This window comes from Myodes glareolus, chromosome 27 (assembly GCF_982192425.1).
Source record: "Myodes glareolus chromosome 27, mMyoGla1.1, whole genome shotgun sequence".
Classification (NCBI taxonomy): domain Eukaryota; kingdom Metazoa; phylum Chordata; class Mammalia; order Rodentia; family Cricetidae; genus Myodes; species Myodes glareolus.
In genome coordinates this window covers 18,343,738-18,359,610 of record NC_142052.1, presented here as the reverse complement: position 1 = coordinate 18,359,610, position 15,873 = coordinate 18,343,738, and positions in this window count along the sequence as shown.

The window sequence follows — 15,873 nt, the reverse complement described above, 5'->3', positions numbered from 1 at the left end:
TTCACTACGCACAGTGAATTGAAGTGTTGGAACAGACTGCTTCTCTTTCAGAGAAACGGATGTGAGTTTTTTGTGAATGCTTGTGAGTCGCTTAAGGCAATTTCAAAGGAAAGTGATTTTCTCTGAAAGGACCGCATTTAGAAAGTGAAGCAACACTCCATTCACTTCGCACAGTGAATTGAGGTGTTGGAACAGACTGCTTCTTTTCAGAGAAACAGATCTGAGTTTCTTGTGAATGCTTGTAAGTAGCTTAAGGCAGTTTCAAAATAGAGTGATTTTCTCTAAAAGGATAGCATTTAGAAAGTGAAGCAACACTCCATTCACTTCACAGTGAATTGAATTTTTGGAACAGACTGCTTCTCTTTCAGAAAAATGCATGTGAGTTTCTTGCGAATGTTTGTAATTAGCTTAAGGCACTTTCAAAGGAAAGTGATTTTCTCTGAAAGAACAGCATTTAGAAAGTGAAGCAACACTCCACTCACTTCGCACTGTGAATTGAGGTGTTGGAACAGACTGCTTCTTTTCAGAGAAGCAGATGTGAGTTTCTTGTGAATGCTTGTAAGTAGCTTAAGGCAGTTTCAAAAGAGAGTGATTGTCTCTAAAAGGATAGCATTTAGAAAGTGAAGCAACACTCCATTCACTTCGCAGTGAATTGAAGTGTTTGAAGAGAGTGCTTCACTTTCAGAAAAATGCATGTGAGTTTCTTGTGCATGCTTGTAAGTAGCTTAAAGCACTTTCAAAGGAAAGTGATTTTCTCTGAAAGGACAGCGTTTAGAAAATGAAGCAACACGCCATTCACTACGCGCAGTGAATTGAAGTGTTGAAACAGACTACTACTCCTTCAGAAAAACGGATGTGAGTTTTTTGTGAATGCTTGTAAGTAGCTTAAGGCACTTTCAAAGGAAAGTGATTATATCTGAAAGGACAGCATTTAGAAAGTGAAGCAACACTCCATTCACTTCGCACAGTGTATTGAAGTGTTGGAACAGACTGCTCCTCTTTCAGATAAAAAGATGTGAGTTTATGTGAATGCTTGTAAGTAGCTTAAGGCACTTTCAAAGAAAAGTGATTTTCTCTGAAAGGACAGCATTTAGAAAGTGAAGCAACACTCCATTCACTTCGCACAGTGAATTGAAGTGTTGGAACAGACTGCTTCTCTTTCAGAGAAACGCATGTGAATTTCTGCTGAATGCTTGTAAGTAGCTTAAGGTACTTTCAAAGGAAAGTGATTTTCTCTGAAAGGACAGCATTTACAAATTGAGGCAACACTCCATTCACTTTGCACAGTGAATTGAAGTGTTGGAACAGCCTGCTTCTCTTTCAGAAAAATGCATGTGAGTTTATGTGAATGCTTGTAAGTAGCTTAAGTCACTTTCAAAGGAAAGTGATTTTTTCTGAAAGACAGCATTTAGAAAGTGAAGCAACACTCCATTCACTTCGCACAGTGAATTGAAGTGTTGGAACAGACTGCTTCTCTTTCAGAGAAGCAGATGTGAGTTTCTTGTGAATTCTTGTAAGTATCTTAAGGCAGTTTCAAAAGAGAGTGATTTTCTCTGATAGGACAGCATTTAGAAAGTGAAGCAACACTCCATTCACTTCGCACAGTGTATTGAAGTGTTGGAACAGACTGCTTCTCTTTCAGAGAATAGATGTGAGTTTATGTGAATGCTTGTAAGTAGCTTAAGGCACTTTCAAAGGAAAGTGATTATTTCTGAAAGACAGCATTTAGAAAGTGAAGCAACACTCCATTCACTTCGCACAGTGAATTGAAGTGTTGGAACAGACTGCTTCTCTTTCAGAGAAACGGATGTGAGTTTTTTGTGAATGCTTGTACGTAGATTAAGGCACTTTCAAAGGAAAGTGATTATCTCTGAAAGGACAGCATTTAGAAAGTGAAGCAACACTCCATTCACTTCGCACAGTGTATTGAAGTGTTGGAACAGACTGCTCCTCTTTCAGAGAAAAAGATGTGAGTTCATGTGAATGCTTGTAAGTAGCTTAAGGCACTTTCAAAGAAAAGTGATTTTCTCTGAAAGGACAGCATTTAGAAAGTGAAGCAACACTCCATTCACTTCGCACAGTGAATTGAAGTGTTGGAACAGACTGCTTCTCTTTCAGAGAAACGCATGTGAATTTCTGCTGAATGCTTGTAAGTAGCTTAAGGTACTTTCAAAGGAAAGTGATTTTCTCTGAAAGGACAGCATTTACAAATTGAGGCAACACTCCATTCACTTCGCACAGTGAATTGAAGTGTTGGAACAGACAGCTTCTCTTTCAGAAAAATGCATGTGAGTTTCTTGTGAATGCTTGTAAGTAGCTTAAGGCACTTTCAAAGGAAAGTGATTTTCTCTGAAAGGACAGCATTTAGAAAATGAAGCAACACGCCATTCACTACGCACAGTGAATTGAAGTGTTGGAACAGACTGCTTCTCTTTCAGAGAAACGCACGTGAATTTCTGTTGAATGCTTGTAAGTAGCTTAAGGCACTTTCATAGGAAAGTGATTTTCTCTGAAAGGAGAGCATTTAGAAAGTGAAGCAACACTCCATTCACTTCGCACAGTGAATTGAAGTGTTGGAACAGACTGCTTCTCTTTCAGAGAAACAGATGTGAGTTTCTTGTGAATGCTTGTAAGTAGCTTAAGGCAGTTTCAAAATAGAGTGATTTTCTCTAAAAGGATAGCATTTAGAAAGTGAAGCAACACTCCATTCACTTCGCACAGTGAATTGAATTGTTGGAACAGACTGCTTCTCTTTCAGAAAAATGCATGTGAGTTTCTTGTGAATGTTTGTAAGTAGCTTAAGGCACTTTCAAAGGAAAGTGATTTTCTCTGAAAGGACAGCATTTAGAGAGTGAAGCAACACTCCATTCACTTCGCACAGTGAATTGAAGTGTTGGAACAGACTGCTTCTCTTTCAGAGAAACGCATGTGAATTTCTGTTGAATGCTTGTAAGTAGCTTTAGGCACTTTCAAAGGAAAGTGATTTTCTCTGAAAGGAGAGCATTTAGAAAGTGAAGCAACACTCCATTCACTTCGCACAGTGAATTGAAGTGTTGGAACAGACTGCTTCTCTTTCAGAGAAGCAGATGTGAGTTTCTTGTGAATTCTTGTAAGTAGCTTAAGGCAGTTTCAAAAGAGAGTGATTTTCTCTAAAAGGAGAGCATTTAGAAAGTGAAGCAACACTCCATTCACTTCGCACAGTGAATTGAAGTGTTGGAAAAGACTGCTTCTCTTTCAGAGAAACAGATGTGAGTTTCTTGTGAATGCTTGTAAGTAGCTTAAGGCAGTTTCAAAAGAGAGTGATTTTCTCTAAAAGGATAGCATTTAGAAAGTGAAGCAACACTCCATTCACTTCGCAGTGAATTGAAGTGTTGGAACAGACTGCTTCTCTTTCAGAAAAATGCATGTGAGTTTCTTGTGAATGCTTGTAAGTAGCTTAAAGCACTTTCAAAGGAAAGCGATTTTCTCTGAAAGGACAGCATTTAGAAAATGAAGCAACACGCCATTCACTACGCGCAGTGAATTGAAGTGTTGAAACAGACTGCTTCTCTTTCAGAGAAACGGATGTGAGTTTCTGTTGAATGCTTGTAAGTAGCTTACGGCACTTTCAGAGGAAAGTGATTTTCTCTGAAAGGAGAGCATTTACAAAGTGAAGCAACACTCCATTCACTTCGCACAGTGAATTGAAGTGTTGGAACAGACTGCTTCTCTTTTAGAGAAGCAGATGTGAGTTTCTTGTGAATTCTTGTAAGTATCTTAAGGCAGTTTCAAAAGAGAGTGATTTTCTCTGAAGGGACAGCATTTAGAAAGTGAAGCAACACTCCATTCACTTCGCACAGTGTATTGAAGTGTTGGAACAGACTGCTTCTCTTTCAGAGAATAGATGTGAGTTTATGTGAATGCTTGTAAGTAGCTTAAGGCACTTTCAAAGAAAAGTGATTTTCTCTGAAAGGACAGCATTTAGAAAGTGAAGCAACACTCCATTCACTTCGCACAGTGAATTGAAGTGTTGGAACAGACTGCTTCTCTTTCAGAGAAATGCATGAGAATTTCTGTTGAATGCTTGTAAGTAGCTTTAGGCCCTTTCAAAGGAAAGTGATTTTCTCTGAAAGGAGAGCATTTAGAAAGTGAAGCAACACTCCATTCACTTCGCACAGTGAATTGAAGTGTTGGAAAAGACTGCTTCTCTTTCAGAGAAACAGATGTGAGTTTCTTGTGAATGCTTGTAAGTAGCTTAAGGCACTTTCAAAGGAAAGTGATTTTCTCTGAAAGGACAGCATTTAGAAAATGAAGCAACACGCCATTCACTACGCACAGTGAATTGAAGTGTTGGAACAGACTGCTTCTCTTTCAGAGAAACGCACGTGAATTTCTGTTGAATGCTTGTAAGTAGCTTAAGGCACTTTCAAAGGAAAGTGATTTTCTCTGAAAGGAGAGCATTTAGAAAGTGAAGCAACACTCCATTCACTTCGCACAGTGAATTGAAGTGTTGGAACAGACTGCTTCACTTTCAGAGAAACAGATGTGAGTTTCTTGTGAATGCTTGTAAGTAGCTTAAGGCAGTTTCAAAATAGAGTGATTTTCTCTAAAAGGATAGCATTTAGAACTTGAAGCAACACTCCATTCACTTCACAGTGAATTGAAGTGTTGGAACAGACTGTTTCTCTTTCAGAAAAATGCATGTGAGTTTCTTGTGAATGTTTGTAAGCAGCTTAAGGCACTTTCAAAGGAAAGTGATTTTCTCTGAACGAACAGCATTTAGAAAGTGAAGCAACACTCCATTCACTTCGCACAGTGAATTGAAGTGTTGGAACAGACTGCTTCTCTTTCAGAGAAACGGATGTGAGTTTTTTGTGAATGCTTGTACGTAGATTAAGGCACTTTAAAAGGAAAGTGATTATCTCTGAAAGGACAGCATTTAGAAAGTGAAGCAACACTCCATTCACTTCGCAAAGTGTATTGAAGTGTTGGAACAGACTGCTCCTCTTTCAGAGAAAAAGATGTGAGTTCATGTGAATGCTTGTAAGTAGCTTAAGGCACTTTCAAAGAAAAGTGATTTTCTCTGAAAGGACAGCATTTAGAAAGTGAAGCAACACTCCATTCACTTCGCACAGTGAATTGAAGTGTTGGAACAGACTGCTTCTCTTTCAGTGAAATGCATGAGAATTTCTGTTGAATGCTTGTAAGTAGCTATAGGCACTTTCAAAGGAAAGTGATTTTCTCTGAAAGGAGAGCATTTAGAAAGTGAAGCAACACTCCATTCACTTCGCACAGTGAATTGAAGTGTTGGAAAAGACTGCTTCTCTTTCAGAGAAACAGATGTGAGTTTCTTGTGAATGCTTGTAAGTAGCTTAAGGCACTTTCAAAGGAAAGTGATTTTCTCTGAAAGGACAGCATTTAGAAAATGAAGCAACACGCCATTCACTACGCACAGTGAATTGAAGTGTTGGAACAGACTGCTTCTCTTTCAGAGAAACGCACGTGAATTTCTGTTGAATGCTTGTAAGTAGCTTAAGGCACTTTCAAAGGAAAGTGATTTTCTCTGAAAGGAGAGCATTTAGAAAGTGAAGCAACACTCCATTCACTTCGCACAGTGAATTGAAGTGTTGGAACAGACTGCTTCACTTTCAGAGAAACATATGTGAGTTTCTTGTGAATGCTTGTAAGTAGCTTAAGGCAGTTTCAAAATAGAGTGATTTTCTCTAAAAGGATAGCATTTAGAAAATGAAGCAACACTCCATTCACTTCGCACAGTGAATTGAAGTGTTGGAACAGACTGCTTCACTTTCAGAGAAACGCACGTGAATTTCTGTTGAATGCTTGCAAGTAGCTTAAGGCACTTTCAAAAGAGAGTGATTTTCTCTAAAAGGATAGCATTTAGAAAGTGAAGCAACACTCCATTCACTTCGCAGTGAGTTGAAGTTGTTGGAACAGACTGCTTCTCTTTCAGAAAAATGCATGTGAGTTTCTTGTGAATGCTTGTAAGTAGCTTAAGGCACTTTCAAAGGAAAGTGATTTTCTCTGAAACTACAGCAATTAGAATGTGAAGCAACACTCCATTCACTTCGCACAGTGAATTGAAGTGTTGGAACAGACTGCTTCTCTTTCAGAGAAACGGATGTGAGTTTTTTGTGAATGCTTGTGAGTCGCTTAAGGCACTTTCAAAGGAAAGTGATTTTCTCTGAAAGGACCGCATTTAGAAAGTGAAGCAACACTCCATTCACTTCGCACAGTGAATTGAAGTGTTGGAACAGACTGCTTCTCTTTCAGGAAAATGCATGTGAGTTTCTTGTGAATGCTTGTAAGTAGCTTAAGGCACTTTCAAAGGAAAGTGATTTTCTCTGAAAGGACAGCATTTAGAAAGTGAAGCAACACTCCATTCACTTCGCACAGTGAATTGAGGTGTTGGAACCGACTGCTTCTTTCAGAGAAACAGATGTGAGTTTCTTGTGAATGCTTGTAAGTAGCTTAAGGCAGTTTCAAAATAGAGTGATTTTCTCTAAAATGATAGCATTTAGAAAATGAAGCAACACTCCATTCACTTCGCAGTGAATTGAAGTGTTGGAACAGACTGCTTCTCTTTCAGAGAAATGCAAGTGAGTTTCTTGTGAATGCTTGTAAGTAGCTTAAGGCACTTTCAAAGGAAAGTTATTTTCTCTGAAAGGACAGCATTTAGAAAGTGAAGCAACACTCCATTCACTTCGCGCAGTGAATTGAAGTGTTGGAACAGTCTGCTTCTCTTTCAGAGAAATGCACGTGAATTTCTGTTGAATGCTTGTAAGTAGCTTAAGGCACTTTCAAAGGAAAGTGATTTTCTCTGAAAGGAGAGCATTTAGAAAGAGAAGCAACACTCCATTCACTTCGCACAGTGAATTGAAGTGTTGGAACAGACTGCTTCTCTTTCAGAGAAACAGATGTGAGTTTCTTGTGAATGCTTGTAAGTAGCTTAAGGCAGTTTCAAAATAGAGTGATTGTCTCTAAAAGGATAGCATTTAGAACTTGAAGCAACACTCCATTCACTTCACAGTGAATTGAATTGTTGGAACAGACTGCTTCTCTTTCAGAAAAATGTATGTGAGTTTCTTGTGAATGTTTGTAAGTAGCTTAAGGCACTTTCAAAGGAAAGTGATTTTCTCTGAAAGAACAGCATTTAGAAAGTGAAGCAACACTCCATTCACTTCGCACAGTGAATTGAAGTGTTGGAACAGACTGCTTCTCTTTCAGAGAAACGGATGTGAGTTTTTTGTGAATGCTTGTACGTAGCTTAAGGCACTTTCAAAGGAAAGTGATTATCTCTGAAAGGACAGCATTTAGAAAGTGAAGCAACACTCCATTCACTTCGCACAGTGTATTGAAGTGTTGGAACAGACTGCTCCTCTTTCAGAGAAAAAGATGTGAGTTTATGTGAATGCTTGTAAGTAGCTTAAGGCACTTTCAAAGAAAAGTGATTTTCTCTGAAAGGACAGCATTTAGAAAGTGAAGCAACACTCCATTCACTTCGCACAGTGAATTGAAGTGTTGGAACAGACTGCTTCTCTTTCAGAGAAACGCATGTGAATTTCTGCTGAATGCTTGTAAGTAGCTTAAGGTACTTTCAAAGGAAAGTGATTTTCTCTGAAAGGACAGCATTTACAAATTGAGGCAACACTCCATTCACTTCGCACAGTGAATTGAAGTGTTGGAACAGACTGCTTCTCTTTCAGAAAAATGCATGTGAGTTTCTTGTGAATGCTTGTAAGTAGCTTAAGGCACTTTCAAAGGAAAGTGATTTTCTCTGAAAGGACAGCATTTAGAAAATGAAGCAACACGCCATTCACTACGCACAGTGAATTGAAGTGTTGGAACAGACTGCTTCTCTTTCAGAGAAACGCACGTGAATTTCTGTTGAATGCTTGTAAGTAGCTTAAGGCACTTTCAAAGGAAAGTGATTTTCTCTGAAAGGACAGCATTTAGAAAGTGAAGCAACACTCCATTCACTTCGCACAGTGAATTGAAGTGTTGGAACAGACTGCTTCTCTTTCAGAGAAACAGGTGTGAGTTTCTTGTGAATGCTTGTAAGTAGCTTAAGGCAGTTTCAAAATAGAGTGATTTTCTCTAAAAGGATAGCATTTAGAAAGTGAAGCAACACTCTATTCACTTCGCACAGTGAATTGAATTGTTGGAACAGACTGCTTCTCTTTCAGAAAAATGCATGTGAGTTTCTTGTGAATGCTAGCAAGTAGCTTAAGGCACTTTCAAAGGAAAGTGATTTTCTCTGAAAGGACAGCATTTAGAAAGTGAAGCAACACTCCATTCACTTCGCACAGTGAATTGAAGTGTTGGAACAGACTGCTTCTCTTTCAGAGAAACGCATGTGAATTTCTGTTGAATGCTTGTATGTAGCTTTAGTCACTTTCAAAGGAAAGTGATTTTCTCTGAAAGGAGAGCATTTAGAAAGTGAAGCAACACTCCATTCACTTCGCGCAGTGAATTGAAGTGTTGGAACAGTCTGCTTCTCTTTCAGAGAAATGCACGTGAATTTCTGTTGAATGCTTGTAAGTAGCTTAAGGCACTTTCAAAGGAAAGTGATTTTCTCTGAAAGGAGAGCATTTAGAAAGAGAAGCAACACTCCATTCACTTCGCACAGTGAATTGAAGTGTTGGAACAGACTGCTTCTCTTTCAGAGAAACAGATGTGAGTTTCTTGTGAATGCTTGTAAGTAGCTTAAGGCAGTTTCAAAATAGAGTGATTGTCTCTAAAAGGATAGCATTTAGAACTTGAAGCAACACTCCATTCACTTCACAGTGAATTGAATTGTTGGAACAGACTGCTTCTCTTTCAGAAAAATGTATGTGAGTTTCTTGTGAATGTTTGTAAGTAGCTTAAGGCACTTTCAAAGGAAAGTGATTTTCTCTGAAAGAACAGCATTTAGAAAGTGAAGCAACACTCCATTCACTTCGCACAGTGAATTGAAGTGTTGGAACAGACTGCTTCTCTTTCAGAGAAACGGATGTGAGTTTTTTGTGAATGCTTGTACGTAGCTTAAGGCACTTTCAAAGGAAAGTGATTATCTCTGAAAGGACAGCATTTAGAAAGTGAAGCAACACTCCATTCACTTCGCACAGTGTATTGAAGTGTTGGAACAGACTGCTCCTCTTTCAGAGAAAAAGATGTGAGTTTATGTGAATGCTTGTAAGTAGCTTAAGGCACTTTCAAAGAAAAGTGATTTTCTCTGAAAGGACAGCATTTAGAAAGTGAAGCAACACTCCATTCACTTCGCACAGTGAATTGAAGTGTTGGAACAGACTGCTTCTCTTTCAGAGAAACGCATGTGAATTTCTGCTGAATGCTTGTAAGTAGCTTAAGGTACTTTCAAAGGAAAGTGATTTTCTCTGAAAGGACAGCATTTACAAATTGAGGCAACACTCCATTCACTTCGCACAGTGAATTGAAGTGTTGGAACAGACTGCTTCTCTTTCAGAAAAATGCATGTGAGTTTCTTGTGAATGCTTGTAAGTAGCTTAAGGCACTTTCAAAGGAAAGTGATTTTCTCTGAAAGGACAGCATTTAGAAAATGAAGCAACACGCCATTCACTACGCACAGTGAATTGAAGTGTTGGAACAGACTGCTTCTCTTTCAGAGAAACGCACGTGAATTTCTGTTGAATGCTTGTAAGTAGCTTAAGGCACTTTCAAAGGAAAGTGATTTTCTCTGAAAGGAGAGCATTTAGAAAGTGAAGCAACACTCCATTCACTTCGCACAGTGAATTGAAGTGTTGGAACAGACTGCTTCTCTTTCAGAGAAACAGATGTGAGTTTCTTGTGAATGCTTGTAAGTAGCTTAAGGCAGTTTCAAAATAGAGTGATTTTCTCTAAAAGGATAGCATTTAGAAAGTGAAGCAACACTCTATTCACTTCGCACAGTGAATTGAATTGTTGGAACAGACTGCTTCTCTTTCAGAAAAATGCATGTGAGTTTCTTGTGAATGCTAGCAAGTAGCTTAAGGCACTTTCAAAGGAAAGTGATTTTCTCTGAAAGGACAGCATTTAGAAAGTGAAGCAACACTCCATTCACTTCGCACAGTGAATTGAAGTGTTGGAACAGACTGCTTCTCTTTCAGAGAAACGCATGTGAATTTCTGTTGAATGCTTGTAAGTAGCTTTAGTCACTTTCAAAGGAAAGTGATTTTCTCTGAAAGGAGAGCATTTAGAAAGTGAAGCAACACTCCATTCACTTCGCACAGTGAATTGAAGTGTTGGAACAGACTGTTTCTCTTTCAGAGAAGCAGATGTGAGTTTCTTGTGAATTCTTGTAAGTAGCTTAAGGCAGTTTCAAAAGAGAGTGATTTTCTCTAAAAGGAGAGCATTTAGAAAGTGAAGCAACACTCCATTCACTTTGCACAGTGAATTGAAGTGTTGGGAAAGACTACTTCTCTTTCAGAGAAACAGATGTGAGTTTCTTGTGAATGCTTGTAAATAGCTTAAGGCAGTTTCAAAAGAGAGTGATTTTCTCTAAAAGGATAGCATTTAGAAAGTGAAGTAACACTCCATTCACTTCCCAGTGAATTGAAGTGTTGGAACAGACTGCTTCTCTTTCAGAAAAATGCATGTGAGTTTCTTGTGAATGCTTGTAAGTAGCTTAAGGCACTTTCAAAGGAAAGCGATTTTTTCTGAAAGGACAGCATTTAGAAAATGAAGCAACACGCCATTCACTACGCACAGTGAATTGAAGTGTTGGAACAGACTACTTCTCTTTCAGAGAAACGGATGTGAGTTTTTTGTGAATGCTTGTGAGTCGCTTAAGTCACTTTCAAAGGAAAGTGATTTTCTCTGAAAGGACCGCATTTAGAAAGTGAAGCAACACTCCATTCACTTCGCACAGTGAATTGAAGTGTTGGAACAGACTGCTTCTCTTTCAGAAAAATGCATGTGAGTTTCTTGTGAATGCTTGTAAGTAGCTTAAGGCACTTTCAAAGGAAAGTGATTTTCTCTGAAAGGACAGCATTTAGAAAGTGAAGCAACACTCCATTCACTTCGCACAGTGAATTGAAGTGTTGGAACAGACTGCTTCTCTTTCAGAGAAACGCATGTGAATTTCTGTTGAATGCTTGTAAGTAGCTTTAGGCACTTTCAAAGGAAAGTGATTTTCTCTGAAAGGAGAGCATTTAGAAAGTGAAACAACACTCCATTCACTTCGCACAGTGAATTGAAGTGTTGAAACAGACTGCTTCTTTTCAGAGAAACAGATGTGAGTTTCTTGTGAATGCTTGTAAGTAGCTTAAGGCAGTTTCAAAAGACAGAGATTTTCTCTAAAAGGAGAGCATTTAGAAAGTAAAGCAAAACTCCATTCACTTCGCAGTGAATTGAAGTGTTGGAACAGACTGCTTCTCTTTCAGAAAAATGCATGTGAGTTTCTTGTGAATGCTTGTAAGTAGCTTAAAGCACTTTCAAAGGAAAGTGATATTCTCTGAAAGCACAGCATTTAGAAAATGAAGCAACACGCCATTCACTACGCGCAGTGAATTGAAGTGTTGAAACAGACTGCTTCTCTTTCAGAGAAACGGATGTCAGTTTTTTGTGAATGCTTGTAAGTAGCTTAAGGCAGTTTCAAAAGACAGTGATTTTCTCTAAAAGGACAGCATTTAGAAAGTGAAGCAACACTCCATTCACTTCGCACAGTGTATTGAAGTGTTGGAACAGACTGCTCCTCTTTCAGAGAAAAAGATGTGAGTTTATGTGAATGCTTGTAAGTAGCTTAAGGCACTTTCAAAGATAAGTGATTTTCTCTGAAAGGACAACATTTAGAAAGTGAAGCAACACTCCATTCACTTCGCACAGTGAATTGAAGTGTTGGAACAGACTGCTCTTCTTTCAGAGAAACGCATGTGAATTTCTGCTGAATGCTTGTAAGTAGCTTAAGGTTCTTTCAAAGGAAAGTGATTTTCTCTGAAAGGACAGCATTTACAAATTGAGGCAACACTCCATTCACTTCGCACAGTGAATTGAAGTGTTGGAACAGACTGCTTCTCTTTCAGAAAAATGCGTGTGAGTTTCTTGTGAATGCTTGTAAGTAGCTTAAGGCACTTTCAAAGGAAAGTGATTTTCTCTGAAAGGACAGCATTTAGAAAATGAAGCAACACGCCATTCACTACGCACAGTGAATTGAAGTGTTGGAACAGACTGCTTCTCTTTCAGAGAAATGCACGTGAATTTCTGTTGAATGCTTGTAAGTAGCTTAAGGCACTCTCAAAGGAAAGTGATTTTCTCTGAAAAGAGAGCATTTAGAAAGTGAAGCAACACTCCATTCACTTCGCACAGTGAATTGAAGTGTTGGAACAGACTGCTTCTCTTTCAGAGAAACAGATGTGAGTTTCTTGTGAATGCTTGTAAGTAGCTTAAGGCAGTTTCAAAATAGAGTGATTTTCTCTAAAAGGATAGCATTTAGAAAATGAAGCAACACTCCATTCACTTCGCACAGTGAATTGAATTGTTGGAACAGACTGCTTCTCTTTCAGAAAAATGCATGTGAGTTTCTTGTGAATGTTTGTAAGTAGCTTAAGGCACTTTCAAAGGAAAGTGATTTTCTCTGAAAGGACAGCATTTAGAAAGTGAAGCAACACTCCATTCACTTCGCACAGTGAATTGAAGTGTTGGAACAGACTGCTTCTCTTTCAGAGAAACGCATGTGAATTTCTGTTGAATGCTTGTAAGTAGCTTTAGTCACTTTCAAAGGAAAGTGATTTTCTCTGAAAGGAGAGCATTTAGAAAGTGAAGCAACACTCCATTCACTTCGCACAGTGAATTGAAGTGTTGGAACAGACTGCTTCTCTTTCAGAGAAGCAGATGTGAGTTTCTTGTGAATTCTTGTAAGTAGCTTAAGGCAGTTTCAAAAGAGAGTGATTTTCTCTAAAAGGAGAGCATTTAGAAAGTGAAGCAACACTCCATTCACTTCGCACAGTGAATTGAAGTGTTGGGAAAGACTGCTTCTCTTTCAGAGAAACAGATATGAGTTTCTTGTGAATGCTTGTAAGTAGCTTAAGGCAGTTTCAAAAGAGAGTGATTTTCTCTAAAAGGATAGCATTTAGAAAGTGAAGCAACACTCCATTCACTTCGCAGTGAATTGAAGTGTTGGAACAGACTGCTTCTCTTTCAGAAAAATGCATGTGAGTTTCTTGTGAATGCTTGTAAGTAGCTTAAGGCACTTTCAAAGGAAAGCGATTTTCTCTGAAAGGACAGCATTTAGAAAATGAAGCAACACGCCATTCACTACGCACAGTGAATTGAAGTGTTGGAACAGACTGCTTCTCTTTCAGAGAAACGGATGTGAGTTTTTTGTGAATGCTTGTGAGTCGCTTAAGTCACTTTCAAAAGAAAGTGATTTTCTCTGAAAGGACCGCATTTAGAAAGTGAAGCAACACTCCATTCACTTCGCACAGTGAATTGAAGTGTTGGAACAGACTGCTTCTCTTTCAGAAAAATGCATGTGAGTTTCTTGTGAATGCTTGTAAGTAGCTTAAGGCACTTTCAAAGGAAAGTGATTTTCTCTGAAAGGACAGCATTTAGAAAGTGAAGCAACACTCCATTCACTTCGCACAGTGAATTGAAGTGTTGGAACAGACTGCTTCTCTTTCAGAGAAACGCATGTGAATGTCTGTTAAATGCTTGTAAGTAGCTTAAGGCACTTTCAAAGGAAAGTGATTTTCTCTGAAAGGACAGCATTTAGAAAGTGAAGCAACACTCCTTTCACTTCGCACAGTGAATTGAAGTGTTGGAACAGACTGCTTCTTTTCAGAGAAACAGATGTGAGTTTCTTGTGAATGCTTGTAAGTAGCTTAAGGCAGTTTCAAAATAGAGTGATTTTCTCTAAAAGGATAGCATTTAGAAAGTGAAGCAACACTCCATTCACTTCGCAGTGAATTGAAGTGTTGGAACAGACTGCTTCTCTTTCAGAAAAATGCATGTGAGTTTCTTGTGAATGCTTGTAAGTAGCTTAAGGCACTTTCAAAGAAAGTGATTTTCTCTGAAAGGACAGCATTTAGAAAGTGAAGCAACACTCCATTCACTTCGCACAGTGAATTGAAGTGTTGGAACAGACTGCTTCTCTTTCAGAGAAACGCATGTGAATTTCTGTTGAATGCTTGTAAGTAGCTTTAGGCACATTCAAAGGAAAGTGATTTTCTCTGAAAGGAGAGCATTTAGAAAGTGAAACAACACTCCATTCACTTCGCACAGTGAATTGAAGTGTTGAAACAGACTGCTTCTTTTCAGAGAAACAGATGTGAGTTTCTTGTGAATGCTTGTAAGTAGCTTAAGGCAGTTTCAAAAGACAGTGATTTTCTCTAAAAGGAGAGCATTTAGAAAGTGAAGCAACACTCCATTCACTTCGCAGTGAATTGAAGTGTTGGAACAGACTGCTTCTCTTTCAGAAAAATGCATGTGAGTTTCTTGTGAATGCTTGCAAGTAGCTTAAAGCACTTTCAAAGGAAAGTGATTTTCTCTGAAAGCACAGCATTTAGAAAATGAAGCAACACGCCATTCACTACGCGCAGTGAATTGAAGTGTTGAAACAGACGGCTTCTCTTTCAGAGAAACGGATGTCAGTTTTTTGTGAATGCTTGTAAGTAGCTTAAGGCACTTTCAAAGGAAAATGATTATCTCTGAAAGGACAGCATTTAGAAAGTGAAGCAACACTCCATTCACTTCGCACAGTGTATTGAAGTGTTGGAACAGACTGCTTCTCTTTCAGAGAAAAAGATATGAGTTTATGTGAATGCTTGTAAGTAGCTTAAGGCACTTTCAAAGGAAAGTGATTTTCTCTAAACGGACAGCATTGAGAAAGTGAAGCAACACTCCATTCACTTCGCACAGTGAATTGAAGTGTTGGAACTGACTGCTTCTCTTTCAGAGAAACACATGTGAATTTCTGCTGAATGCTTGTAATTAGCTTAAGGCACTTTCAAAGGAAAGTGATTTTCTCTGAAAGGACAGCATTTACAAAGTGAGGCAACACTGCATTCACTTCGCACAGTGAATTGAAGTGTTGGAACAGCCTGCTTCTCTTTCAGAAAAATGCATGTGAGTTTCTTGTGAATGCTTGTAAGTAGATTAAGGCACTTTCAAAGGAAAGTGATTTTCTCTGAAACTACAGCAATTAGAATGTGAAGAAACACTCCATTCACTATGCACAGTGAATTGAAGTGTTAGAACAGACTACTTCTCTTTCAGAGAAACGGATGTGAGTTTTTTGTGAATGCTTGTGAGTCGCTTAAGGCACTTTCAAACGAAAGTGATTTTCTCTGAAAGGACCGCATTTAGAAAGTGAAGCAACACTCCATTCACTTCGCACTGTGAATTGAAGTGTTGGAACAGACTGCTTCTCTTTCAGAAAAATGCATGTGAGTTTCTTGTGAATGCTTGTAAGTAGCTTAAGGCAGTTTCAAAATAGAGTGATTTTCTCTAAAAGGATAGCATTTAGAAAGTGAAGCAACACTCCATTCACTTCGCACAGTGAATTGAAGTGTTGTAACAGACTGCTACTCTTTCAGAGAAACGCATGTGAATGTCTGTTAAATGCTTGTAAGTAGCTTAAGGCACTTTCAAAGGAAAGTGATTTTCTCTGAAAGGACAGCATTAAGAAAGTAAAGCAACACTCCATTCACTTCGCACAGTGAATGAAAGTGTTGGAACAGACTGCTTCTTTTCAGAGAAACAGATGTGAGTTTCTTGTGAATGCTTGTAAGTAGCTTAAGGCAGTTTCAAAATTGAGTGATTTTCTCTAAAAGGATAACATTTAGAAAGTGAAGTAACACTCCATTCACTTCGCAGTGAATTGAAGTGTTGGAACAGACTGCTTCTCTTTCAGAAAAATGCATGTGAGTTTCTTGTGAATGCTTG